The sequence below is a fragment of the Bos mutus genome, chromosome 5, assembly GCF_027580195.1.
Source record: "Bos mutus isolate GX-2022 chromosome 5, NWIPB_WYAK_1.1, whole genome shotgun sequence".
NCBI lineage: Eukaryota > Metazoa > Chordata > Mammalia > Artiodactyla > Bovidae > Bos > Bos mutus.
The window spans coordinates 78,114,056-78,127,008 of NC_091621.1; positions in this window are offsets into that span (position 1 = coordinate 78,114,056).

The following is a 12,953-nucleotide window of genomic DNA, read 5'->3' on the forward strand; positions in this document are numbered from 1 at the left end:
TGAAAGGTGGGCTGGGCCAGTGTGTGATGGGTCTTGCATGCATGATTTTATCTTGCAGATAAAGTTAAATTGCAGCCATGTGATCTGATTTGTTTTCCACACCGATAACTGATGGCAGGACACAGCAGGGGCTGAAAATATCCATGCCTACAGGAGACCAGCCCCCTAAAACCAAAAGATCAGGCCTAAAGGGGGAAGGGATGTCCCCTCCCCACCGAGGGTGGCAGGCTTCACACCTCCAGCTCTTTCCAGCTCATCTAGGCCCTTTGCTGCCTTTCCCTGTGAATTTTAAAGAGACCTTGGAAAACCACTGTCTTATTAGACATTTTCTGATTTTAAAGGTGAGGATTGTTTTTAGAACAATTTCTGGGCTAAATAAACTGTGTACGTGTGCTGTTAGTTCGTGACCTCTGGTGTGGAGGCTGGCTTGTAACACAGATCTTGTAGAGACAAGGAAACCAGTATCGGGAGACCACTGTGCTGGTCGAGACAGAGTAAGAGGCCTGAGCAAAGACCACAGCGGGGGATGTAAAGAGGAGGCGGACCTGAAATATTTACTTTAAAATTCACTTAAATAGAACCTGGTGAGTTTGGGGACTTCCTTGGTGGTCCAGTGGCTAAGACTCTGGCTTCCCAATGCAGGGGGCCTGGATTTGGTCCCTGGCCAGTGAACTAGATCCTATATGCCTCCACTAAGAGTTCACACGCTGCAGCTGAAAAAAAAATAAGATCCTGCCTGCCTCAATGAAGGCCGAAGATCCTCAGTGCTGCAACTGAGACTTGGTGCAGCCAAATAAATACAGAACATAAATATTTTTTTTAAATGAAGAACCTGCTGAGTTTGGATGTAGAGGCTGAAAGGAGGACTCCAGGTTGACTGGGCAAATGATGGACCCATTAATTCATTTAACTTGGGGACAATTAGATATTGATTGTCTACTAGACTGAAGGAAATGGCAACCCACTCCAGTACTCTTGCCTGGAAAATCCCATGGATGGAGGAGCCTGGTGGGCTACAGTTCATGGGGTCGCAAAGAGTTGGACACGACTGAGCGACTTCACTTCACTTCACTCAACTGAAGGTGAAGCTGAAGCTCTAATACTTTGACCACCTGATATGAAGAGCCAACTCATTGGAAAAGACCTTGATGCTGGGAAACATTGGGGGCAGGAGAAGAAGGGAGCAACAGAGGATGAGACGATCGGATGGCATCACTGACTGAATGGACATGAGTTTGAGCAATCCCTGGGAGATAGTGAAGGACAGGGAAGCCTGGTGGGCTACAGTCCTTGGGGTCACAAAGAGACAGACATGAATGACTGAATAACAACAACAAATCTAACAGATGCAAGATATTGTGTTGGGAGTTGAGATACAGCAAGGACTAAGACATTCAGGACCTTGCTGAGAGGAGCTGGAATTTAGAGAGGAGGCCTATTGGAGGGAAGGGTGCACAGGGACTTGTGGACTCGGAGGGGCACCTCTCCCGGTCTTAGAAAGCGAGATGTTGGGCTGGCTCTGCTGATAAAGGAAACCAGAGACGTGTACGTACAAGAGAGATAGCGAGTCTGATTTAGAATGTGTCTGAACTGAAGCTTATCTACAGCCCGTCTACTCTGTGGTCTGATCCTCTCTCTGTTGCTTTTTGCTTAGTGACAGCGGAAAGTCCAGACATATGACACATACCTTTCTTGCATCATGTTTTCCCTTGCCCTTTGTTAAAATGGTCAGTACAAGTGGGTACATGGCTGAGAGTACCAAAGATGCTGACGTGACCGGTGTCATCCATGGGTTCCCCTCCTCCCTTCCCTCTAGCTATTCACCTTAGGTGTTGCAATATTTGTAAAAGGAACCTGGGCTTGTTTTTTTTTTTTTTTTTTTTCTTTTTTCAGTTTGCTCATTGCTGTTGTGGTGAATGATCTGGTTTCTTTTAGATATTATTGTGCTTCCCTGGTGGCTCAGCAGTAAAGAATCAGCTTGCCAATGCAGGAGATTCGGGTTTGATCCTTGGGTTGAAAAGATGCCCTGGAGAAGGAAATAGCAACCCACTCCAGTATTCTTGACTGGACTGGGAAATCTCATGGACAGAGGAGCCTAGCAGGCTACTGTCCATGGGGTTGTAGAGTTGGACACAACTAAGCAACTAAACAAACAACAATTATTATTGTAGGGTTTTAAATTCAAATGTTTAAGGGGAAAATTCTCTGTGCTGTTATTCACTCTACATCCTTCCTCTGCTCACCCCACATTCTTTTTCAAAATGCAGGCAAGGTTTCGCTTCATTTATTCAGCAAATAATTATCAGGCACCTTCTGTGTTAATTCAGCAAATAATTATTGGGTGGCAGAGGATGAGACGGTTAGATAACATCACTGACTCCATGGACATCAGTTTGAGGAAACTCTGGGAGATCGTGAAGGGCAGGGAAGCCTGGCATGCTACAGTCCATGGTGTTGCAAAGAGTCACACGATTTATCAACTGAAAAAACAATAACTGTTCCAGGAACTGTCCTAGGTGCTTGGAATGCATCCATGAACAGAGAAGGACTTCTGTGCTCATGCAGCGTGACTCCCCTGAAGCCTAAATGGTTTCGCTCTCGCTGATTTCTCTGTTGCTCTCTGAGGGTGTGCATAGATGGATGGGCACCTCCTAGCCAGGAGAATGTTCCCTCCAGCTCTTTCTCAAGAGGGAGGCTGTGTTCTCCCTCATCTGAGACTCTCCAATCCTTGACCATGGATTGTCAGCAGTGTGCCAGGCTTCTTACCCAAGCAGCTGGAGTGCCACAGTTCCCAAAAGAACCTTAAGTACTTTGCCCAAGCTCTAAATATCAAGGTTACAGCCTTTTCCTGGACCATAACTAGAAGGCCGCTCCTCAAAATACTCTGAAAACGATTATGCTCTTTTGAGAAGACAATTTAACGGTGTCTTTATTAAAAAAAAAAATACTGTATTTATTTATTTTTGGCGGTGCTAGGTCTTTGTTGCTGCACAGACTTTCTCTAGTTGTGGTGAGCCAGGACTACTCTCCAGTTGCAGTGCTTGGACTTCTCCTTGCAATGGCTTCTTCTGTTGTGGAGCACAGGCTCTAGGGCGTGCAGGCTTCAGTAGTTGTGGCTCTCAGTTTCTAGAGCACAGGCTCAGTAGCTGAGGTGTGAGGGCTTAGTTGCTCTGCGGCACGTGGGATCTTCCCAGATCAGGGATCGAACTCGCATCTCCTGAATTGGCAAGCAGATTCTTTACCACTGAGCCACCAGAGAAGTCCTTAACTGTGTCTTTAAACCCTCCCATGGACCAATCCACCAGATGTACCTTCTGTGATAAAGACCTTAGTCTTTCATTCTTTGCCCTCAACGAAGAGTCTTTTCTAGGGGGATGAAGGGTAGGTCTCCAGGTAGTCCAAAGCATGCCTGGAACCCAAGCTTGAGCTGGTTCATTGATGTGAATTTGGTAAAGCAGGATACTCAGGCAAAGGTCCCTGGGGAGGCTGACCCCCACCAGATCACAGGGCAGGCAACGTAGGCCCAGGATCGCCAAGATAAGCCTGCAAGAGTCATTTGTGCTGAGGGAGTTCCTCACCCAGAGAACTTGAATTTAGAGACCTCTTGGAGTCACACCTGCTCTGTGAGTGTCTAGAAAGCTCTAATTTGGACAGTGTCCAATTGAAGTAGCTCAAAACCATCTCACGTGTCTGGAAATTCTACAGCTTTTTGGACCATCCTAGATCTGTAGCAGACCCTTTATAGCTTCCAAGAGCCACAAAAAACTCAACAACATAGGGGAAAGAAAAACAGTAATAGTTAACAAAGAGTTGAAAAAAACAAAACAGACCTGGACTTCCTGGTGGTAGAGTGGATAAAAATCCACCTGCCAATGCAGGAGACATGGGTTCAATCCCTGGTCCAGGAAGATCTCACATGTTGCAGAACAACTAAGCTCCTGCTCCACAAGAGAGGCCACCTCAATGAGAAGCCCATGCACTGCGGCTGGAGAGTACCCCACCCTCCACAACTAGAGAAAGCTCGTGCAGCAACAAAGACCCAACACAGCCCAAAACAAATAAACACCTAAGAGACCCCAGTGCTATTCCTTAATGGTTCTGTGGTCTTCATCAAGCTATTAGGCCTCTGAGCCTCAATTTCACCCTTTAAATAACATGAGAAAAGGAAGATGTTAAATGCAAGGAAAGTATATTTAGAAGACGCTATGCAAATGTAAGTTTTTGACTGTTGTTATCTTTAGCAGGCCTCTTTTCTGGAGTCCACAACTGTCTTGGACCTGAATCCTCAAAGTTGCCCCAGGGCTCCCCCTCCACCGCCGAGGACAGCCCAACAGCCAGTGTCCGGCGAACCACGCCCTGCCTTGCTCACCAGTCAGCCAGCCCTGGGCTGAGGAAGCCATGCAGCTGTCACCTTGCCACCAGATCAGGGATCTTGCATTTTATTACTTCTGGGCTAAGGCTGGAAATCCCTTGGCAAGGGCTCCCGCAGCACAGACTGGTCTGTCTCCCTGCTCCCAGTTTGCTGAGGGCACCCCATGGTACCCAGAGACAACGAGCTAGAAGTTGGTCGGAGACAGATCACTGGCTCACCTCCCGTGGCCCCTCTAGAACTGTGTGCGCTGTAGCCTGTGTGTCTAACAAGGGTCACACCCTGAAACCGGGGATGAAGGCATAAAATGGGTGAGGTGATGCCATGAGCCTGGAATTTCGGGAAATGGGTGTCCTCCAGCTGAGAACACGAATGAGAGGTAGCCAGAGCCGCAGAATATTTTAAATCTCAAATTCCTGGCAGCCCCCCAGCTTTAGATCATTAGGGTTGGGTGGCCTGATTTGGCTCCATTTTCTTAGATGAAAGATCAGAAGAACAACAATATGAACGGTCCATCATTGTTTATGGGATAAAAAGAGAAGGCAGAGGCCAGAGAGAGCTGGTTGGCATCCATTCATACATGCCTTGCACGAGCTTTTAGAGTTGGGAAAGGGGCCATAAGATATTGAGCCTCACAGGTGCCCTCCGAATCATGAGGAACAGGATCCAGAGAGCTTTAAGACATTTTCTACGTCTGCATGCACTGCTCTGAGGGATGAAATCAATCCTACATGCCTGTCCATTGAATGAGGGACAGAATAGTTAATAAGATGGCAAATATGACATTCCATGTAGAGATGTGCTATGTTCAAAGAGTTTTATCACAGTACTGCTTTCTAGTTACAGAAAAATCAAAGCAACATAAATATCCACTTATCCATTAATAGGGAATTGTTTAAATACTTCATAATAGAAGGCACGTGATGGAATATTTTGTAGGCGTTACAAATAAGGTAAGTCCCCTACCTACAAACAAATTCCATTCTGAGAGAGTTCAATTTGTTCGTTAAGTCCAGCAAGGTTAGCTTAGGTACTCAATGAACACAATTGGCTACATAGTACTGTACAGTGATAGTTTTATATTACTTTTCACACAATACATACAGAACAAGCACAAAAAATAAAGAAAACACTTTTAAGCTTACAGTATAGTGCCTTGAAAAGTACAGTAGTACCAGCTATATCAGCACTGCTTTTATGCTTGCTTCTGGACATCCTGGGCTTAAGATACTGTACTCCTGACTCTACACTGTGTGTGTGTGTGTGTGTGTGTGTGCACGTGCGCTCCCGTGCTCCATTGCTCAATCATGTCTGACTCTTCGTGACCTAATGGACTATTGCCCACAAGGATCCTCTGTCCATGGGATTCTCCAGGCAAGAACACTGGAGTGGATTGCCATGCCCTCCTCCAAGAGATCTTCCTGACCCAGGGATCGAACCCTAGGTCTCCTGCACTGCAGCAGGACTTTTTACCATCTGAGCTGCCGGGGAAGCCCCACTCTATACTGTACTGTACAGCACACAAAAGCACCACCACTTGTGAGGATGCATGCATATGGCAACGTGCGCCAGACGCATGAACTAACTTACGGGACTGGACACGCGAACTCACACTTGCATCTTTGAAAGCTCACAACTTGAGGGCTTCTGTGTAGGGGACTTATTGTGATGACTATACCGCACTAAAACAATAAACAATTATGTGTATCTACATTTATTGACATGGGAAGCTGTGGGGCTTAGCTAGAAGGTCACCTCTGTTGACTTTCTATTGTGTGACAATAGCAGGCGTCAATGCAACATATACATCACCCTGGGTAAAATTTTATATACGTACGTGTATGTGTGTGTGTGCGTGTGCTCATTCGCTCAGTCATGTCTGACTCTTTGTGACCCTATGGGCTATAGCCCACCAGGCTCCTCTGTCCATGGGATTCTCCAGGCAAGAATACTGGAGTGGTTTGCCATGCCGTCTTCCAGAAAATGTCCCCAGTCCAGGGGTAGAACCTACGTCTCCTGCATTACAGGCAGATTCTTTACCGCTGAGCCACTGGGGAAGCCCACATATGTGTATGAATGGATAAAAAGGAGTCTTTGTAATAATTATCTCAGAGTGAGGTTTTGGATGACTTCTAACTTTCTTATTTACATTTTCATGCACTGTTGGAATTTTGTTCAGAAATCATGTTTTTTATAATCAGAGAAGCTGATTAAATCGGACATCCTCCTTGCTGTCATGGATCCTGTGAGGACTGCAGGAGGCAGACAGTGAATGTCCCCACATCTGGCTGGTTTGGAGGTGCTCTCCCCTCAGAACTCAGCGAGTGCTTCCCAGCACACCATCCAGAAAAAAAAAAAAACTTTCGGGAGGGCATGATGGATTTTCAAATGGAAATTGTTATGACCATGGGTAGATTAAGAGGTCCCCATAACATCAAGATAAACCTCCATTTAACAGTAAACAATTAGGAAGACTGAGGGTATTTGGTTTGAGTCTGTGGATGTGACCACTCTACAAAGAATCACCAATGGGTGGCAGAAGAGATGTAGGTATCCCCCAACTGTAATTAAGATGCTGGGTCACAGACCAGAATGGTTAAAGTGAATTTATAAGTAGAAAGATGAAATGGAATAAATTGCACGGGATAGCCCTGTTGAAACCAAGGTGGGGATGATCAGCAAAGGGTCTGGAAAAGGAGCTCTGTGTGTTTGTCAGCATTTACCTAGCTCTGCTAAAGAAGAATGGCTATGAATTCTGTGGCCACAAGCTCTGCCAGGCTCCAGATCCTTGAGATACTTCTTACATACCACCCACAAAGAGTCAGGTGGCCCTGGCGTCCGTACGTTTGGAGGAGCAGATCACCTTGTGTATGTGTGTGTGTGCGTGTGTGCAAGTCATAAGGGTTTGAAAGAAATCTCTTTAGTCCTGCAAGACTTGGCAGTTAAAAATATTATCCTAAGCAATTCTCCTGAAATTTAACCAGAAAGAATTTCCAGTGAGGCTGAATTATTGAGTCACTTTTGTTGTTGTTCAGTCGATCAGTTGTGTCCGATTGTTTGTGACCCCATGGACTGCACCATGCCAGGCTTCCCTGTCCATCTCCAACTTCTGGAGCTTGCTCAAACTCATGCCCACTGAGTCGGTGATGCCATCCAACCATCTCATCCTCTGTTGTCCCCTTCTCCTCCTGTCTTCAATCTTTCTCAGCATCAGGGTCTTTTTCAATGAGTTGCCTCTTGGCATCAGGTAAGTAAGTACTGGAGCTTCAGATTCAGCATCAGTCCTTCCAATGAATATTCGGGGTTGATTTCCTTTAAGATTGACTGGTTTGATCTCCTTGCAGCCCAAGAGACTCTCAAGAATCTTCTCAAACACCATAGTTCAAAAGCATCAATTCTTCGGTGCTCAGCTTTCTTTATGATCCAACTCTCACATCCGTACATGACTACTGGAAAAGCCATAGTTTTGTCTAGATGGACCTTTGTTGGAGTGAGTCTCTTCACTTAGTATTTTTTTTTTTTCCACCAAGAAGTGATCTGGGTCTCTGAAAGAGTTATAGCTTGGTCTCAAAGATCATTTCAAGAAGGTCCTGAAGTCTTGTGTGCTCTGCTGACCACAGAATCCCAGGGGGAAATACATTCTAAGACTTTCAGGCTGGACTGTCCAGCTTTATACCCCCTCCTCTGACAGTTTTCTTCAGGAAAATTCAAAGATACATTCTAACTGCTTTTCTCACAGTGCTGGGGGTTTAGCAAGCAGGTTTGCTCTGACCAGTATTGGAGTTCAAGGGGTAAATCTTGAAGGAGGACATGAGATTCCTTTACTTGGGGATTGGACACTTGGTTGACTTTAATGGAACACAGGCTATGTGGTCAGCCTTCACCCTCTGGGCTTGCTGCCTTCAAGGCAAAGGGAGAGATAGTCAAATCTCTAATTCCTTATAAATATTCAATCCTTTACCTGAAATGGTCCATTAAGCAGTAGGGATAATGTATTCATGAGAGGCCAAGTGGTGAAGGTGACATACCTTTACTATTTACCTCCCAGAATGGACTACCATTGGCCTTAGTTGGAAAAAGGCAGAATCTTTGCACTTTTTTATTTTGATCACAACTACTTATTTGTATGCTTGTTATTCTCTGGTTATGAATCTGTAACCAAGCAGCCACAGATCAGGAGATCTGTTCTTTTAGCCATTCTGACCATCCGTGCACATCCTGAAGAATAGATCACAGTGATTTATAACAGTCTGGTAATTGTAATTATTCACTTTCCCAGGTGGCTCAGCGGTGAAGAATCTGCCTGCCATGCAGGGGATGTGACAGGAGCCAAGGGTTCAATCCTTGGGTCAGGAAGATCCCTTGGAGAAGGCAATGGTAATCCACTCCAGTATTCTTGCCTGGGAAATCCAATGGACAGAGGAGCCTGGAGGACTACAATCCATGGGGTTGCAAAGAGTCGGACATGATTTAACAACTCAGCAACAATAACAGCTGTCCAAGGTGGCAGGGTCGGCTCACTTCCCCGGTGAAGTTCAGATGTCATTGTCAACACAGCCCTCCCTATTCTATAACTATTAATACCTGCATCATACCACTTTGCTAGCAAGACTTTCCACGCAGCTGAGAAGTACTCAGCCAAGAGCCTGTACTCTTGGAAGTTCTTGGAGTTTCATCAGTTTAATCTTTCAAAAGTAGTTTCAGGATAAGCTTGCTCAGAGACAAAAAAGGGGAAGATGCAGGGGGTACCTAGAGACCTCTCATTTCATGAAATCATATTCAAATATTTCACTGAGAGGAATATAGGAAAGTAAACAATAAGAACAGGAAGGAAAGAGTGGGTGGAAGGAATGAAGGCAGAAGCATAGCAGAAAGAAAGGAAGAGGGAGGAATATGACATTTTTGGTAAATCCTAAAATTTTAAACCAGAGTGGCAAGGACTTCATTTGACTTTGGAAGATGCTATACAACTTTTTTTGGGGAAGGATTGAAGGCAAAAGGAGAAGATAGCTTCACCAACTCAGTGGACATGAATCCAAGCAAACCCCAACAGATAGTGGAGGACAGGGGAGCTTGGCATGCTTCTGTCCATGGGATTGCAGAGCCGGACATGACTGAGCAACTGAACAACAGCAACAATATAACTTTCATTTACTTCTATTTACCTTTCAAACACTGTTTGCTAACATGAACATCAGACACTCCCCGCACACATAATAGCTTTGTTTGTGTTCAGTCGCTTCCGACTCTTTGTGGTCCCATGGACTGTAGCGTGCCAGGCTGCTCTGTCCACGGGATTTCCAGGCAAGAATACTGGAGTGGGTTGCCACTCCTTCTCCAGGGGATCTTCCCAACTTAGGGATTGAACCCTCGCCTCCTACGTCTCCTGCATTGGCAGGTAGATTCTTTACCACTATAATAGCTTTGGGGAACATGTCTGAGATTCTTTTTGGCTAACTGAGCAAGTTCAAGCTCTTATGAGTTTTCTTTTCTGAGAGCAACAAGGGGCCAGACCTAACTTAGACGATCTATCCTTGTATCTTGTCCTGAAAAGCCCTGAATTTACACATCCATTTAAAGTATTTATGCCAGTTCATACTTGAAAATCTGCCCCAGATGGCATCGAGCCAGAAGCGGATGCCTGTTGCTTCAGAGGAGGAGGGGATGTATTCCTGTGTGTGAGCACAATGGTGTGGCAAATGGGCAAGAGGGGACATTCCTTCCCAGGGCTTTACTGAGGTCAAACGAAACATTGCCCAGTTCTTTACCCATGTGGAAAACCAGTGTGTCTAAGCCAAGTGGGGGAAATGGGAACTGAGAGCAGACAGGCAGATCACCCTGAATGATTTGAAACTGTGTGGCAGACAGAGTGGCATCCTTCAGCCCCACATGGTTCTATACCCCTTTACCGTCTGCAGTCTCAAAGCTGTCCAGCTCATGGCCAGGAAGAGAATCAAGCTGACTATTTTCATCACATCCAGAGGCAGATTAAGCTGGAGCCTCCTTTGGGACAGATCCAGTTTCCTGTCCGGACTTGATAAATTTATAAAGAGAGTTCACTGACACGGCAAGGGTTAATTCCAAGCCTTTAGAAATCGCTAGACAGGGAAGCCCGGCATGCTGCAGTCCACGGGGTCTCGAAGACTGAGCAACTGAACAACAGAAATCTTCGATTGGCATTCGTCTTTTAGAAATACAGTAGGTCATCTGTATCTGAGGGTTCCACCTCCATGGATTCAACCAACCGCAGATCGAAAATACTCAGAAAAATGAAAAATTCCAGAAAGTTCCATAAAGGAAAACTTGAACTTGCTGTTTGCTGGCAACTATTTAGGTAGCATTTACTTGTATTTACAATGACTGACTTAGCATTTACGTTGCAGTAGGTATTGAACCTGCCTGCCAATGCAGGGGATGTAAGAGATGCAGGTTTGATCCCTGGCTCAGGAAGATTCCCTGGAGGAGGGCATGGAAACCCACTCCAGTGTTCTGGCCTGGAGAATCCCATGGACAGAGGAACCTGGAATACTACAGTCTACAGGATTGCAAAGAGTTGGACACGACTGAAGCGACATAGCATAGCACACAACCCAGGTATTATAAGCAAACTAAAGATGATTTGAAGTATATGTGAAGGTGTTCACAGAATATATGCAAAAACTCAACATTCAGGAAACAAAGATCATGGCCTCTGGTCCCATCATTTCATGGAAAGTCTATGGGGAAACAATGGAAACAGTGAGAGACTTTTTTTCTGGTCTCCAAAATCACTGCAGATGGTGACTGCAGCCATGAAATTAAAAGATGCTTGTTCCTTGTAAGAAAAGCTGTGACAAACCTAGACAACATATTAAAAAGCAGAGACATTACTTTGTCGACAAAGATTCATCTAGTCAAAGCTATGGTTTTTCCAGTAGTCATGTATGGATATGAGAGTTGGACCATAAAGAAAGCTGGGTGCCAAAGAACTGATGCTTCTGAACTGTGGTGTTGGAGGACTCTTGAGAGTCCCTTGGACTGCCAGGAAATCAAGCCAGTCAATCTTAAAGGAAATCAACTTTTCTTAAAGGAAGTACTGATACTGAAGCTGAAACTCCAATACTTTGGCCACCTGATGCGAAGAACTAACTCATTGGAAAAGACCCTAATGCTGGGAAAGATTGAAGGCAGGATGAGAAGGGGATGACAGAGGATGAGATGGTTGGATGGCATCAAAAGCTTGATGGACATGAGTTTGAACAAGCTCCAGGAGTTGGTGATGGACAGGGAAACCTGGCGTGCTGCAGTCCATGGGTTTGCAAAGAGTTGGACATGACTGAGCAACTGAACTGAACTGAATGCCATTTTCTATCATAGACTTGAGCATCACAGATTTTGGTATCTTTAGGATCCTGGAAGCACTCTTCTCACTGGATCCCAAAGACAACGGTATTTACACGACCACTGTGTGCGTGTATGTATTGAGATCAAAGCATTTAACATTTTCTCTCCAAGCTCTGAACGTCTCCCAAAGTACAAAGGAATGTGAGATTCACCAGGCCTACTTGGAAGCTATGACATGGGTTCATTTTAAGGTTGAATTGCAGGACAGCTGTCATTTCCTGATCCACCCCTCTGCCTCCCACCGCCAGGTGGTGGGAGAGGAAAACTAGAACTGTTTTCTGAGTTCTGTCCTCAGAAGTCCTTTCTTTTTCTTTCTGGCTGCACCCTGCGGTATGTGGGATCTGATTGAACCCATGCCTCCTGCAGTGAAAGGAGGAATCTTAACCACTGGACCACGGAGAAAGTCCCTAGAGCTGCTTTCTCAATCCACTGACTCTCCTTTGCAGAACAAGTATGGGAATCCAAGAGTCCAGAAGGACCAAATGACTCCTCTGCTCAAGCACCGTAAGACAAGTTTCTGATTTTTTTCCCCTTTGTTTACTGTTAGAGGGAGGCAGGAGGGAGATGGTTCCCTCCCCAACCCACTGTTCCCCAGCCCCAGATTTCTTTCTAAAAAAATGCAAGCAGACCACATACCCCTTCCTCAGCATCCCTGGACTCTGCTCCTGGACCCAGCCCCCTTTCGCGTGCCGCTGGGGCATGGGAGATTTTGAAACTGGCAGAAAGCCTTGGAGCTGAAAGGCAAGTCCCAGAACTGTGGGGGGAAGGCCTGCAGGTGGGGCGGCCTGACAAACTGCAGCTCGGGGATGCTGTGCCTTCATTCTGCCCTTACAGCCCGTGAGAATCTCCAGATCTCTTCATCAGACACCCCTGCTCCCTAGAGTTCGGCTGCTCTTGAACCACTGAGTTTCTCACAGAGGCATTTTTATTATCAGATGAATGGTGGAGTAAGTGTGTGTGCATTTGTGTTTTTTCTTCATCAGTCATGTCAGATAATATTCCCTTCTAAATATTAAAAAAATATATCTTTTCTTAAAAACCAAAGTAATGTGGGTTCGTGGCAGAAGATTTGGAAAATACAGAAATGCATCCCAGAAGAAACCTAAAATCCACCTACGATTTTACCACCTCGTTTCATTGGCATTTAGTTGAACAACCATCAGTCCCTACTCTATTCTTTTATGGAATATAAATTCCAAGA